Consider the following 11,219-nt stretch of genomic DNA (forward strand, 5'->3'; position numbering starts at 1 on the left):
AGAGATGAGAGGGGGAGACGAGACGAAGAGATGAGAGGAAGAGATGAGAAAAAGAGAAGAGAGGAAGAGACGAGAGGAAGAGACGAGTGGAGGAGACGAGAACAAGAGATGAGAGCAAGATGAGAGGAAGAGATTAGAGGGGGAGACGAGAGCAAGAGATGAGAGGAAGAGAAGAGAGGAAGAGATGAGAGGGGGAGACGAGAGCAAGACAGGAGAGCAAGAGACGAGAGGAAGAGACGAAAGGAAGGGATGAGAGTGAGACGAGAGGAAGAAATGAGAGGGTGAGACGAGAAGAAGAGATGAGAGGAAGAGATGAGAGGAAGAGTTGAGAGGAGGAGATGAGAGGGAGAGACGACAGGAAGAGACGAGAGGAAGAGACGAGAACAAGAGATGAGAGCAAGACGAGAGGAAGAGATGAGAGGGGGAGACGAGATCAAGAGCCGAGAGGAAGAGACGAGAGGAAGAGATGAGAGGGGGAGAGGAGAGCAAGAGACTAGAGGAAGAGATGAGAGGAAGAGATGAGACGGGGAGACGAGGGGAAGAGACGAGAGGAAGAGATGAGAGGGAGACGAGAGGAAGAGACGAGAGGAAGGGATGAGAGTGAGACGAGGGGAAGAAATGAGAGGGTGAGACGAGAAGAAGAGATGAGAGGATGAGACGAGAAGTGTCGAGAGGAAGAGACGAGAGGAAGAGACGAGAACAAGAGATGAGAGCAAGACGAGAGGAAGAGATGAGAGGGGGAGACGAGATCAAGAGACGAGAAGAAGAGACGAGAGGAAGAGATGAGACGGGGAGATGAGAGCAAGAGACTAGAGGAAGAGACGAGAGGAAGAGATGAGACGGGGAGACGAGGGGAAGAGACGAGAGGAAGAGATGAGAGGGAGACGAGAGGAAGAGATGAGAGGGTGAGACGAGAAGAAGAGATGAGAGGAAGAGATGAGAGGAAGAGTTGAGAGGGGGAGACGTGAGGGAAAGACAAGAGGAAGAGACGAGAGGAAGAGATGAGAGGGGGAGATGTGAGGGAGAGACGAGATGAAGAGATGAGGGGGAGATGAGAGGAAGAGATGAGAGGAAGAGATGAGGGGGAGACGAGAGGAAGAGATGAAAGGGTGAGACGAGAAGAAGAGATGAGTGGAAGAGACGAGTGGAAGAGTTGAGAGGAGGAGATGAGAGGGAGAGACGACAGGAAGAGACGAGAGGAAAATACGAGAACAAGAGATGAGAGCAAGAAGAGAGGAAGATTTGAGAGGCGGTAATGAGTGCAAGAGAAGAGATGAAGAGACAAGAGGAAGAGATGAGAGGGGGTGACGAGAGGAAGAGACGAGCTGAAGAGAGGGGAGGAAGAGATGAGAGGGTGAGATGACAGGAAGAGACGAGAGGAAGAGATGAGAGGGGGAGACGTGAGGGAGAGACGAGAGGAAGAGATGAGAGGAAGAGATGAAGGGGTGAGACGAGAAGAAGAGATGAGAGGAAGAGACGAGAGGGAGAGTTGAGAGGAGGAGATGAGAGGGAGAGACGAGAGGAAGAGATGAGAGGGGGAGACGAGAGCAAGAGATGAGAGGAAGAGACTAGAGGAAGAGACGAGAGGAAGAGACGAGAACAAGAGATGAGAGCAAGAAGAGAGGAAGAGATGAGAGGGGGAGACGAGAGCAAGAGACGAGAGGAAGAGACGAGAGGAAGGGATGAGAGGAAGGGACGAGAGGCAGAGGTGAGAGGAAGAGACGTGAGGAAAAGACGTGAGGAAGAGACGAGAGGAAGAGACGAGAACAAGAGAGGGGGCAAGACTAGAGGAAGAGATGAGAGGTGGAGACGAGAGCAAGAGACGAGAGGAAGAATCGAGAGAACGAGATGAGCGGAAGTGACGAGAGGAAGAGATTAGAGGATGAGACGAGAAGAAGAGATGAGAGGAAGAGACGAGAAGAAGAGGTGAGAGTAAGAGAAGAGAGGGAGATGATGACAGGAAGAGATGAGAGCGGGAGATGAGAGCAAGAGACGAGAGGACGAGATGAGTGGAAGAGACGAGAGGAAGAGATGAGAGGGGGAGACGAGTAGGAGAGATGAGAGGAAGAGACGAGAGTAAGAAGTGAGAGGAAGAGACGAGAGGAAGAGATTCAAGAGGAAGAGATGAGGGGAGATGAGAGGAAGAGAAGAGAGGAGACGAGAGCAAGACGAGAGGAAGAGACAAGAGGAAGAGATGAGAGGGGGAGACGAGAAGAAGAGATGAGAGGAATAGACGAGAGGGATACGAGAGGAAGTGACGAGAGGAACCGATGAGGGGGAGACGAGAGGAAGAGATGAGAGGGTGAGACGAGAAGAAGTGATGAGAGGAAGAGACGAGAGGAAGAGATGAGAGGGAGATACGACAGGAAGAGATGAGAGCAAGAGACGAGAGGAAGAATCGAGAGAACGAGATGAGCGGAAGTGACGAGAGGAAGAGATTAGAGGATGAGACGAGAAGAAGAGATGAGAGGAAGAGACGAGAAGAAGAGGTGAGAGTAAGAGAAGAGAGGGAGATGATGACAGGAAGAGATGAGAGCGGGAGATGAGAGCAAGAGACGAGAGGACGAGATGAGTGGAAGAGACGAGAGGAAGAGACGAGAGGAAGAGATGAGAGGAAGGGATGAGAGGGAGAGATGAGAGGGAGAGATGACAGGAAGAGACGAGAGGAAGAGATGAGAGGGGGAGACGTGAGGGAGAGACGAGAGGAAGAGATGAGAGGAAGAGATGAAGGGGTGAGACGAGAAGAAGAGATGAGAGGAAGAGACGAGAGGGAGAGTTGAGAGGAGGAGATGAGAGGGAGAGACGAGAGGAAGAGATGAGAGGGGGAGACGAGAGCAAGAGATGAGAGGAAGAGACTAGAGGAAGAGACGAGAGGAAGAGACGAGAACAAGAGATGAGAGCAAGAAGAGAGGAAGAGATGAGAGGGGGAGACGAGAGCAAGAGACGAGAGGAAGAGACGAGAGGAAGGGATGAGAGGAAGGGACGAGAGGCAGAGGTGAGAGGAAGAGACGTGAGGAAAAGACGTGAGGAAGAGACGAGAGGAAGAGACGAGAACAAGAGAGGGGGCAAGACTAGAGGAAGAGATGAGAGGTGGAGACGAGAGCAAGAGACGAGAGGAAGAATCGAGAGAACGAGATGAGCGGAAGTGACGAGAGGAAGAGATTAGAGGATGAGACGAGAAGAAGAGATGAGAGGAAGAGACGAGAAGAAGAGGTGAGAGTAAGAGAAGAGAGGGAGATGATGACAGGAAGAGATGAGAGCGGGAGATGAGAGCAAGAGACGAGAGGACGAGATGAGTGGAAGAGACGAGAGGAAGAGATGAGAGGGGGAGACGAGTAGGAGAGATGAGAGGAAGAGACGAGAGTAAGAAGTGAGAGGAAGAGACGAGAGGAAGAGATTCAAGAGGAAGAGATGAGGGGAGATGAGAGGAAGAGAAGAGAGGAGACGAGAGCAAGACGAGAGGAAGAGACAAGAGGAAGAGATGAGAGGGGGAGACGAGAAGAAGAGATGAGAGGAATAGACGAGAGGGATACGAGAGGAAGTGACGAGAGGAACCGATGAGGGGGAGACGAGAGGAAGAGATGAGAGGGTGAGACGAGAAGAAGTGATGAGAGGAAGAGACGAGAGGAAGAGATGAGAGGGAGATACGACAGGAAGAGATGAGAGCAAGAGACGAGAGGAAGAATCGAGAGAACGAGATGAGCGGAAGTGACGAGAGGAAGAGATTAGAGGATGAGACGAGAAGAAGAGATGAGAGGAAGAGACGAGAAGAAGAGGTGAGAGTAAGAGAAGAGAGGGAGATGATGACAGGAAGAGATGAGAGCGGGAGATGAGAGCAAGAGACGAGAGGACGAGATGAGTGGAAGAGACGAGAGGAAGAGACGAGAGGAAGAGATGAGAGGAAGGGATGAGAGGGAGAGATGAGAGGGAGAGATGACAGGAAGAGACGAGAGGAAGAGACGTGAGGAAAAGACGTGAGGAAGAGACGAGAGGAAGACACGAGAACAAGAGCTGAGAGCAAGAGACGAGAGGAAGAGACAAGAGGAAGAGATGAGAGGGGGAGACGAGAAGAAGAGATGAGAGGAAGAGACGAGAGGAAGAGATGAGAGTGGGAGATTAGGGGGAGACGAGAGGAAGAGATAGGACGATGAGACGAGAAGAAGAGATGAGAGAAAGAGACGAGAGGAAGAGACAAGAGGAAGAGATGAGAGGGGGTGACGACAGGAAGAGACGAGAGGAAGTGATGAGGGGAAGAGACGTGAGGAAAAGACGTGAGGAAGAGACGAGAGGAAGAGACGAGAACAAGAGATCAGAGCAAGACTAGAGGAAGAGATGAAGGGGGAGACGAGAGGAAGAGACGAGAGGAGGAATCGAGAGGACGAGATGAGCGGAAGTGACGAGAGGACGAGATGAGAGGAAGAGACCAGAGGAAGAGATTAGAGGATGAGACGAGAAGAGATGAGAGGAAGAGACGAGAAGAAGAGTTGAGAGGTAGAGAAGAGAGGGAGAGACGACAGGGAGAGATGAGAGCGGGAGACGAGAGGAAGAGATGAGAGGAAGAGACGAGAAGAAGAGATGAGATGAAGAGACGAGAAGAAGAGATGAGAAGAAGAGACGAGAGGAAGAGACGAGAGGAAGAGACGAGAACAAGAGATGAGAGCAAGACGAGAGGAAGAGATGAGAGGGGGAGACGAGAGCAAGAGACGAGAGGAAGAGACGAGAGGAAGAGATGAGAGGGGGAGACGAGAGCAAGAGAGGAGAGCAAGAGAGGAGAGGAAGAGACGAGAGGAAGGGATGAGAGGGGGAGACGAGAGGATGAGACGAGAACAAGAGATGAGAGCAAGACGAGAGGAAGAGATGAGAGGCGGTAAGGAGAGCAAGAGACGAGATGAAGTGGCAAGAGGAAAAGATCAGAGGGGGTGACGAGAGGAAGAGACGAGAGGAAGAGATGAGAGCAAGACGAGAAGAAGAGATGAGAGGCGGTAACGAGAGCAACAGACGAGATGAAGAGACAAGAGGGAGAGATGAGAGGGGGTGACGAGAGGAAGAGACGAGAGAAAGAGATTAGGGGGAGACGAGAGGAAGAGATGAGAGGATGAGACGAGAAGTGACAAGAGGAAGAGACGAGAGGAAGAGATGAGAGGAAGAGACGAGAAGAAGAGACGAGAGGAAGAGACGAGAGGAAGAGACGAGAACAAGAGATGAGAGCAAGACAAGAGGAAGAGATGAGAGGGGGAGACGAGAGCAAGAGACGAGAGGAAGAGACGAGAGGAAGAGATGAGAGGGGGAGACGAGAGCAAGAGAGGAGAGCAAGAGAGGAGAGGAAGAGACGAGAGGAAGGGATGAGAGGGGGAGACGAGAGGATGAGACGAGAACAAGAGATGAGAGCAAGACGAGAGGAAGAGATGAGAGGCGGTAACGAGAGCAAGAGACGAGATGAAGTGACAAGAGGAAGAGATCAGAGGGGGTGACGAGAGGAAGAGACGAGAGGAAGAGATGAGAGCAAGACGAGAAGAAGAGATGAGAGGCGGTAACGAGAGCAAGAGACGAGATGAAGAGACAAGAGGAAGAGATGAGAGGGGGTGACGAGAGGAAGAGACGAGAGGAAGAGATTAGGGGGAGACGAGAGGAAGAGATGAGAGGATGAGACGAGAAGTGACAAGAGGAAGAGACGAGAAGAAGAGATGAGAGGAAGAGATGAGAGCGGGAGACGAGAGCAAGAGACGAGAGGAAGAGACGAGAGGAAGAGATGAGAGGGGCAGACGAGAGCAAGTGACAAGAGGAAGAGACGAGAGGAAGGGATGAGATGGGGAGACGAGAGGATGAGACGAGAGGAAGAGATGAGAGGGGGAAACGAGAAGAAGAAATGAGAGGAAGAGACAAGAGGAAGAGGTGAGAGGAAGAGATGAGAGGGAGAGACGACAGGAAGAGACGAGAGGAAGTGATGAGGAGAAGAGAAGAGAGGAAGAGGCGAGAGGAAGAGACGAGAGGAAGAGATGAGATAAAGAGATGAGAGGGAGAGACGACAGGAAGAGACGAGAGGAAGAGAGGTGAGGAAAAGACGTGAGGAAGAGACGAGAGGAAGAGAGGAGAACAAGAGATGAGAGCAAGAGAAGAGAGGAAGGGATGAGAGGAATAGATGAGAGGGGGAGACGAGAGCAAGAGAGCAGAGCAAGAGACGAGAGGAAGAGATGAGAGGAAGGGATGAGAGGGAGAGATGAGAGGGAGAGACGACAGGAAGAGACGAGAGGAAGAGACGTGAGGAAAAGACGTGAGGAAGAGACGAGAGGAAGACACGAGAACAAGAGATGAGAGCAAGAGACGAGAGGAAGAGACAAGAGGAAGAGATGAGAGGGGGAGACGAGAAGAAGAGATGAGAGGAAGAGACGAGAGGAAGAGATGAGAGTGGGAGATTAGGGGGAGACGAGAGGAAGAGATAGGACGATGAGACGAGAAGAAGAGATGAGAGAAAGAGACGAGAGGAAGATATGAGGAAAATACGTGAGGAAGAGACGAGAACAAGAGGTGAGAGCAAGATGAGAGGAAGAGATGAGAGGGAGAGAGACAAAAGGAAAGGATGAGAGGAAGAGACTAGAGGAAGAGACGAGAACAAGAGATGAGAGCAAGACGAGAGGAAGAGATGAGGGGGAGACGGGAGGAAGAAATGAGGGGGAGACGAGAGGAAGAGAGGAGAGGGTGAGACTATAAGAAGAGATGAGGGGGAGACGGGGGGAAGAGATGAGAGGAAGAGACGAGAAGAAGAGATGAGAGGAAGAGACGAGAATAAGAGACGAGAGGAAGAGGTGACAGGAAGAGATGGGAAGGAGGGACGACAGGAAGAGACGAGAGGAAGAGATGAGGGGAAGAGACGAGAACAAGAGATGAGATGAAGAGACGAGAAGAAGAGATGAGAAGAAGAGACGAGAGGAAGAGACGAGAGGAAGAGACGAGAACAAGAGATGAGAGCAAGACGAGAGGAAGAGATGAGAGGGGGAGACGAGAGCAAGAGACGAGAGGAAGAGACGAGAGGAAGAGATGAGAGGGGGAGATGAGAGCAAGAGAGGAGAGCAAGAGAGGAGAGGAAGAGACGAGAGGAAGGGATGAGAGGGGGAGACGAGAGGATGAGACGAGAACAAGAGATGAGAGCAAGACGAGAGGAAGAGATGAGAGGCGGTAAGGAGAGCAAGAGACGAGATGAAGTGGCAAGAGGAAAAGATCAGAGGGGGTGACGAGAGGAAGAGACGAGAGGAAGAGATGAGAGCAAGACGAGAAGAAGAGATGAGAGGCGGTAACGAGAGCAACAGACGAGATGAAGAGACAAGAGGGAGAGATGAGAGGGGGTGACGAGAGGAAGAGACGAGAGAAAGAGATTAGGGGGAGACGAGAGGAAGAGATGAGAGGATGAGACGAGAAGTGACAAGAGGAAGAGACGAGAGGAAGAGATGAGAGGAAGAGACGAGAACAAGAGATGAGAGCAAGACAAGAGGAAGAGATGAGAGGGGGAGACGAGAGCAAGAGACGAGAGGAAGAGACGAGAGGAAGAGATGAGAGGGGGAGACGAGAGCAAGAGAGGAGAGCAAGAGAGGAGAGGAAGAGACGAGAGGAAGGGATGAGAGGGGGAGACGAGAGGATGAGACGAGAACAAGAGATGAGAGCAAGACGAGAGGAAGAGATGAGAGGCGGTAACGAGAGCAAGAGACGAGATGAAGTGACAAGAGGAAGAGATCAGAGGGGGTGACGAGAGGAAGAGACGAGAGGAAGAGATGAGAGCAAGACGAGAAGAAGAGATGAGAGGCGGTAACGAGAGCAAGAGACGAGATGAAGAGACAAGAGGAAGAGATGAGAGGGGGTGACGAGAGGAAGAGACGAGAGGAAGAGATTAGGGGGAGACGAGAGGAAGAGATGAGAGGATGAGACGAGAAGTGACAAGAGGAAGAGACGAGAAGAAGAGATGAGAGGAAGAGATGAGAGCGGGAGACGAGAGCAAGAGACGAGAGGAAGAGACGAGAGGAAGACATGAGAGGGGCAGACGAGAGCAAGTGACAAGAGGAAGAGACGAGAGGAAGGGATGAGATGGGGAGACGAGAGGATGAGACGAGAGGAAGAGATGAGAGGGGGAAACGAGAAGAAGAGATGAGAGGAAGAGACAAGAGGAAGAGGTGAGAGGAAGAGATGAGAGGGAGAGACGACAGGAAGAGACGAGAGGAAGTGATGAGGAGAAGAGAAGAGAGGAAGAGGCGAGAGGAAGAGACGAGAGGAAGAGATGAGATAAAGAGATGAGAGGGAGAGACGACAGGAAGAGACGAGAGGAAGAGAGGTGAGGAAAAGACGTGAGGAAGAGACGAGAGGAAGAGAGGAGAACAAGAGATGAGAGCAAGAGAAGAGAGGAAGGGATGAGAGGAATAGATGAGAGGGGGAGACGAGAGCAAGAGAGCAGAGCAAGAGACGAGAGGAAGAGATGAGAGGAAGGGATGAGAGGGAGAGATGAGAGGGAGAGACGACAGGAAGAGACGAGAGGAAGAGACGTGAGGAAAAGACGTGAGGAAGAGACGAGAGGAAGACACGAGAACAAGAGATGAGAGCAAGAGACGAGAGGAAGAGACGAGGAAGAGATGAGAGGGAGAGATGAGAGGAAGAGACGTGAGGAAGAGAAGAGAGGAAGAGATGAGAGGGGGACATGAAAGGAAGAGATGAGAGAGAGACGAGAGGAAGAGATGAGAGGAAGAGACAAGAAAAGACGAGAGGAAGACACAGGAAGAGACGAGAGGAAGAGACAGGAAGAGATTAGAGGATGAGACGAGAAGAAGAAATGAGAAGAAGAGACGAGAGGAAGATGAGAGAAAGAAATGAGAGGAATAGATGAGGGGATGAGACGAGAAAAAGAGACGGGAGGAAGAGATGAATGGAATAGATGAGAGGGAGAGATGAGAGGAAGAGGAGAGAGGACACGAGAGCAAGACGAGAGGAAGAGGCAAGAGGAAGAGATGAGAGGAAGAGACGAGAACAAGAGATGAGAGCAAGACGAGAGGAAGAGATGAGAGGGGGACACAAGAGCAAGAGACGAGATGAAGAGACGAGAGGAAGAGATGAGGGGGAGACGAGAGGAAGAGACTCGAGGAAGAGATGAGAGGGAGAGATGAGAGGAAGAGACGTGAGGAAGAGAAGAGAGGAAGAGATGAGAGGGGGAGACGAAAGGAAGAGATGAGAGAGAGACGAGAGGAAGAGATGAGAGGAAGAGACAAGAGGAAGACGAGAGGAAGAGACAGGAAGAGATCAGAGGAAGAGACGAGAGGAAGAGACAGGAAGAGATTAGAGGATGAGACGAGAAGAAGAAATGAGAAGAAGAGACGAGAGGAAGATGAGAGAAAGAAATGAGAGGAAGAGATGAGGGGATGAGACGAGAAGAAGAGACGGGAGGAAGAGATGAATGGAAGAGATGAGAGGGAGAGATGAGAGGAAGAGGAGAGAGGACAAGAGAGCAAGTCGAGAGGAAGAGACAAGAGGAAGAGATGAGAGGAAGTGACGAGAGGAAGAGACGAGAACAAGAGATGAGAGCAAGACGAGAGGAAGAGATGAGAGGGGGGTAACGAGGGCAAGAGACGAGATGAAGAGACAAGAGGAAGTGATGAGAGGGGGAGATTAGGGGGAGACAAGAGGAAAAGATGAGAGGCTGAGACGAGAAGAAGAGACGAGAGGAAGAGACGAGACCAAGAGATGAGAGCAAGATGAGAGGAAGAAATGAGGGGGAGACGGGAGGAAGAAATGAGGGGGAGACGAGAGGAAGAGACGAGAGGGAGAGACTAGAAGAAGAGATGAGAGGAAGAGACGAGTGGAAGAGATGAGAGGGAGACGAGAGGAAGAGATGAGGGGAGATGAGAGGAAGAGACGAGAGGAAGAGATGAGGGGGAGACGGGGGGAAGAGATGAGAGGAAGAGACGAGATGAGAGGAAGAGACGAGAAGAAGAGACGAGAGGAAGAGGTGACAGGAGGAGATGAGAAGGAGGGACGACAGGAAGAGACGAGAGGAAGAGACAAGAAAAAGAGATGAGAGCAAGACGAGAGGAAGAGATGAGAGGGGGACACAAGAGCAAGAGACGATATGAAGAGACGAGAGGAAGAGATGAGGGGAGATGAGAGGAAGAGACGATGGGGAGACGAGAGGAAGACATGAGAGGAAGAGACGAGAGGAAGAGGTGAATGGAAGAGATGAGAGGGAGAGACAGCGGGGAGAGACGAGAGGAAGAGATGAGGGGAAGAGACGTGAGGAAAAAACTTTAGGAAGATACGAGAACAAGAGACGAGAGCAAGACGAGAGGAAGAGACAAGAGGAAGAGATGAGGGGAAGAGACGAGAGGAAGAGATGAGGGGGAGACGAGAGGAAGAGGCGAGAGGAAGAGATGAGGGGGAGACGAGAGGAAGAGGCGAGAGGAAGAGATGAGGGGGAAACGAGAGGAAGGGATGAGAGGAAGAGACGAGAACAAGAGATGAGAGCAAGACGAGAGGAAGAGACAAGAGGAAGAGATGAGACGGGGAGACGACAGGAAGAGATGAGAGGAAGCGATGAGAGGGGGAGTCGAGAGCAAGAGACGAGAGGAAGAGACGAGTGGAAGAGATGGGAGGGAGACGAGAGGAAGAGATGAGGGGAGACGAGAGGAAGAGACGAGAGGAAGAGATGAGGGGGAGACGGGGGGAAGAGATGAGAGGAAGAGACGAGATGAGAGGAAGAGACGAGAAGAAGAGACGAGAGGAAGAGGTGACAGGGAGAGATGAGCAGGAGGGACGACAGGACGAGACGAGACGAAGAGATGATGGGAAGAGACAAGAACAAGAGTTGAGAGGAAGAGACGAGAGGAAGAGACGACAGGAAGAGACGAGAACAAGCGATGAGAGCAAGACGAGAGGAAGAGATGAGAGGGGGAGACGAGAGCAAGAGACGAGAGGAAGAGATGAGAGGGGGAGACGAGAGGGGGAGACGAAAGCAAGAGACGAGAGGAAGGGATGAGAGGGGGAGACGAGAGGATGAGACGAGAGGAAGAGACGAGAAGAAGAGATGAGAGGAAGAGACGAGATGAGAGGAAGAGACGAGAAGAAGAGACGAGAGGAAGAGGTGACAGGAAGAGATGAGAAGGAGGGACGACAGGATGAGACGAGGCGAAGAGATGAGGGCAAGAGACAAGAACAAGAGTTGAGAGCAAGACGAGAGGAAGAGATGAGAGGGG

General features: G+C 51.5%; 2 pseudogenes; both read left to right on the forward strand.

The window, feature by feature from the left end:
• The first annotated feature begins 5,144 nt into the window (after window positions 1-5,144).
• On the forward strand, window positions 5,145-6,634 carry LOC130126156 (uncharacterized; annotated as a pseudogene).
• Window positions 6,635-8,016: 1,382 nt separating this feature from the next.
• Window positions 8,017-10,328, forward strand: LOC130110972 (uncharacterized; annotated as a pseudogene).
• The last annotated feature ends 891 nt before the right edge of the window (window positions 10,329-11,219 follow it).

This window comes from Lampris incognitus, chromosome 1, assembly GCF_029633865.1.
Source record: "Lampris incognitus isolate fLamInc1 chromosome 1, fLamInc1.hap2, whole genome shotgun sequence".
Taxonomy (NCBI): Eukaryota; Metazoa; Chordata; class Actinopteri; order Lampriformes; family Lampridae; genus Lampris; species Lampris incognitus.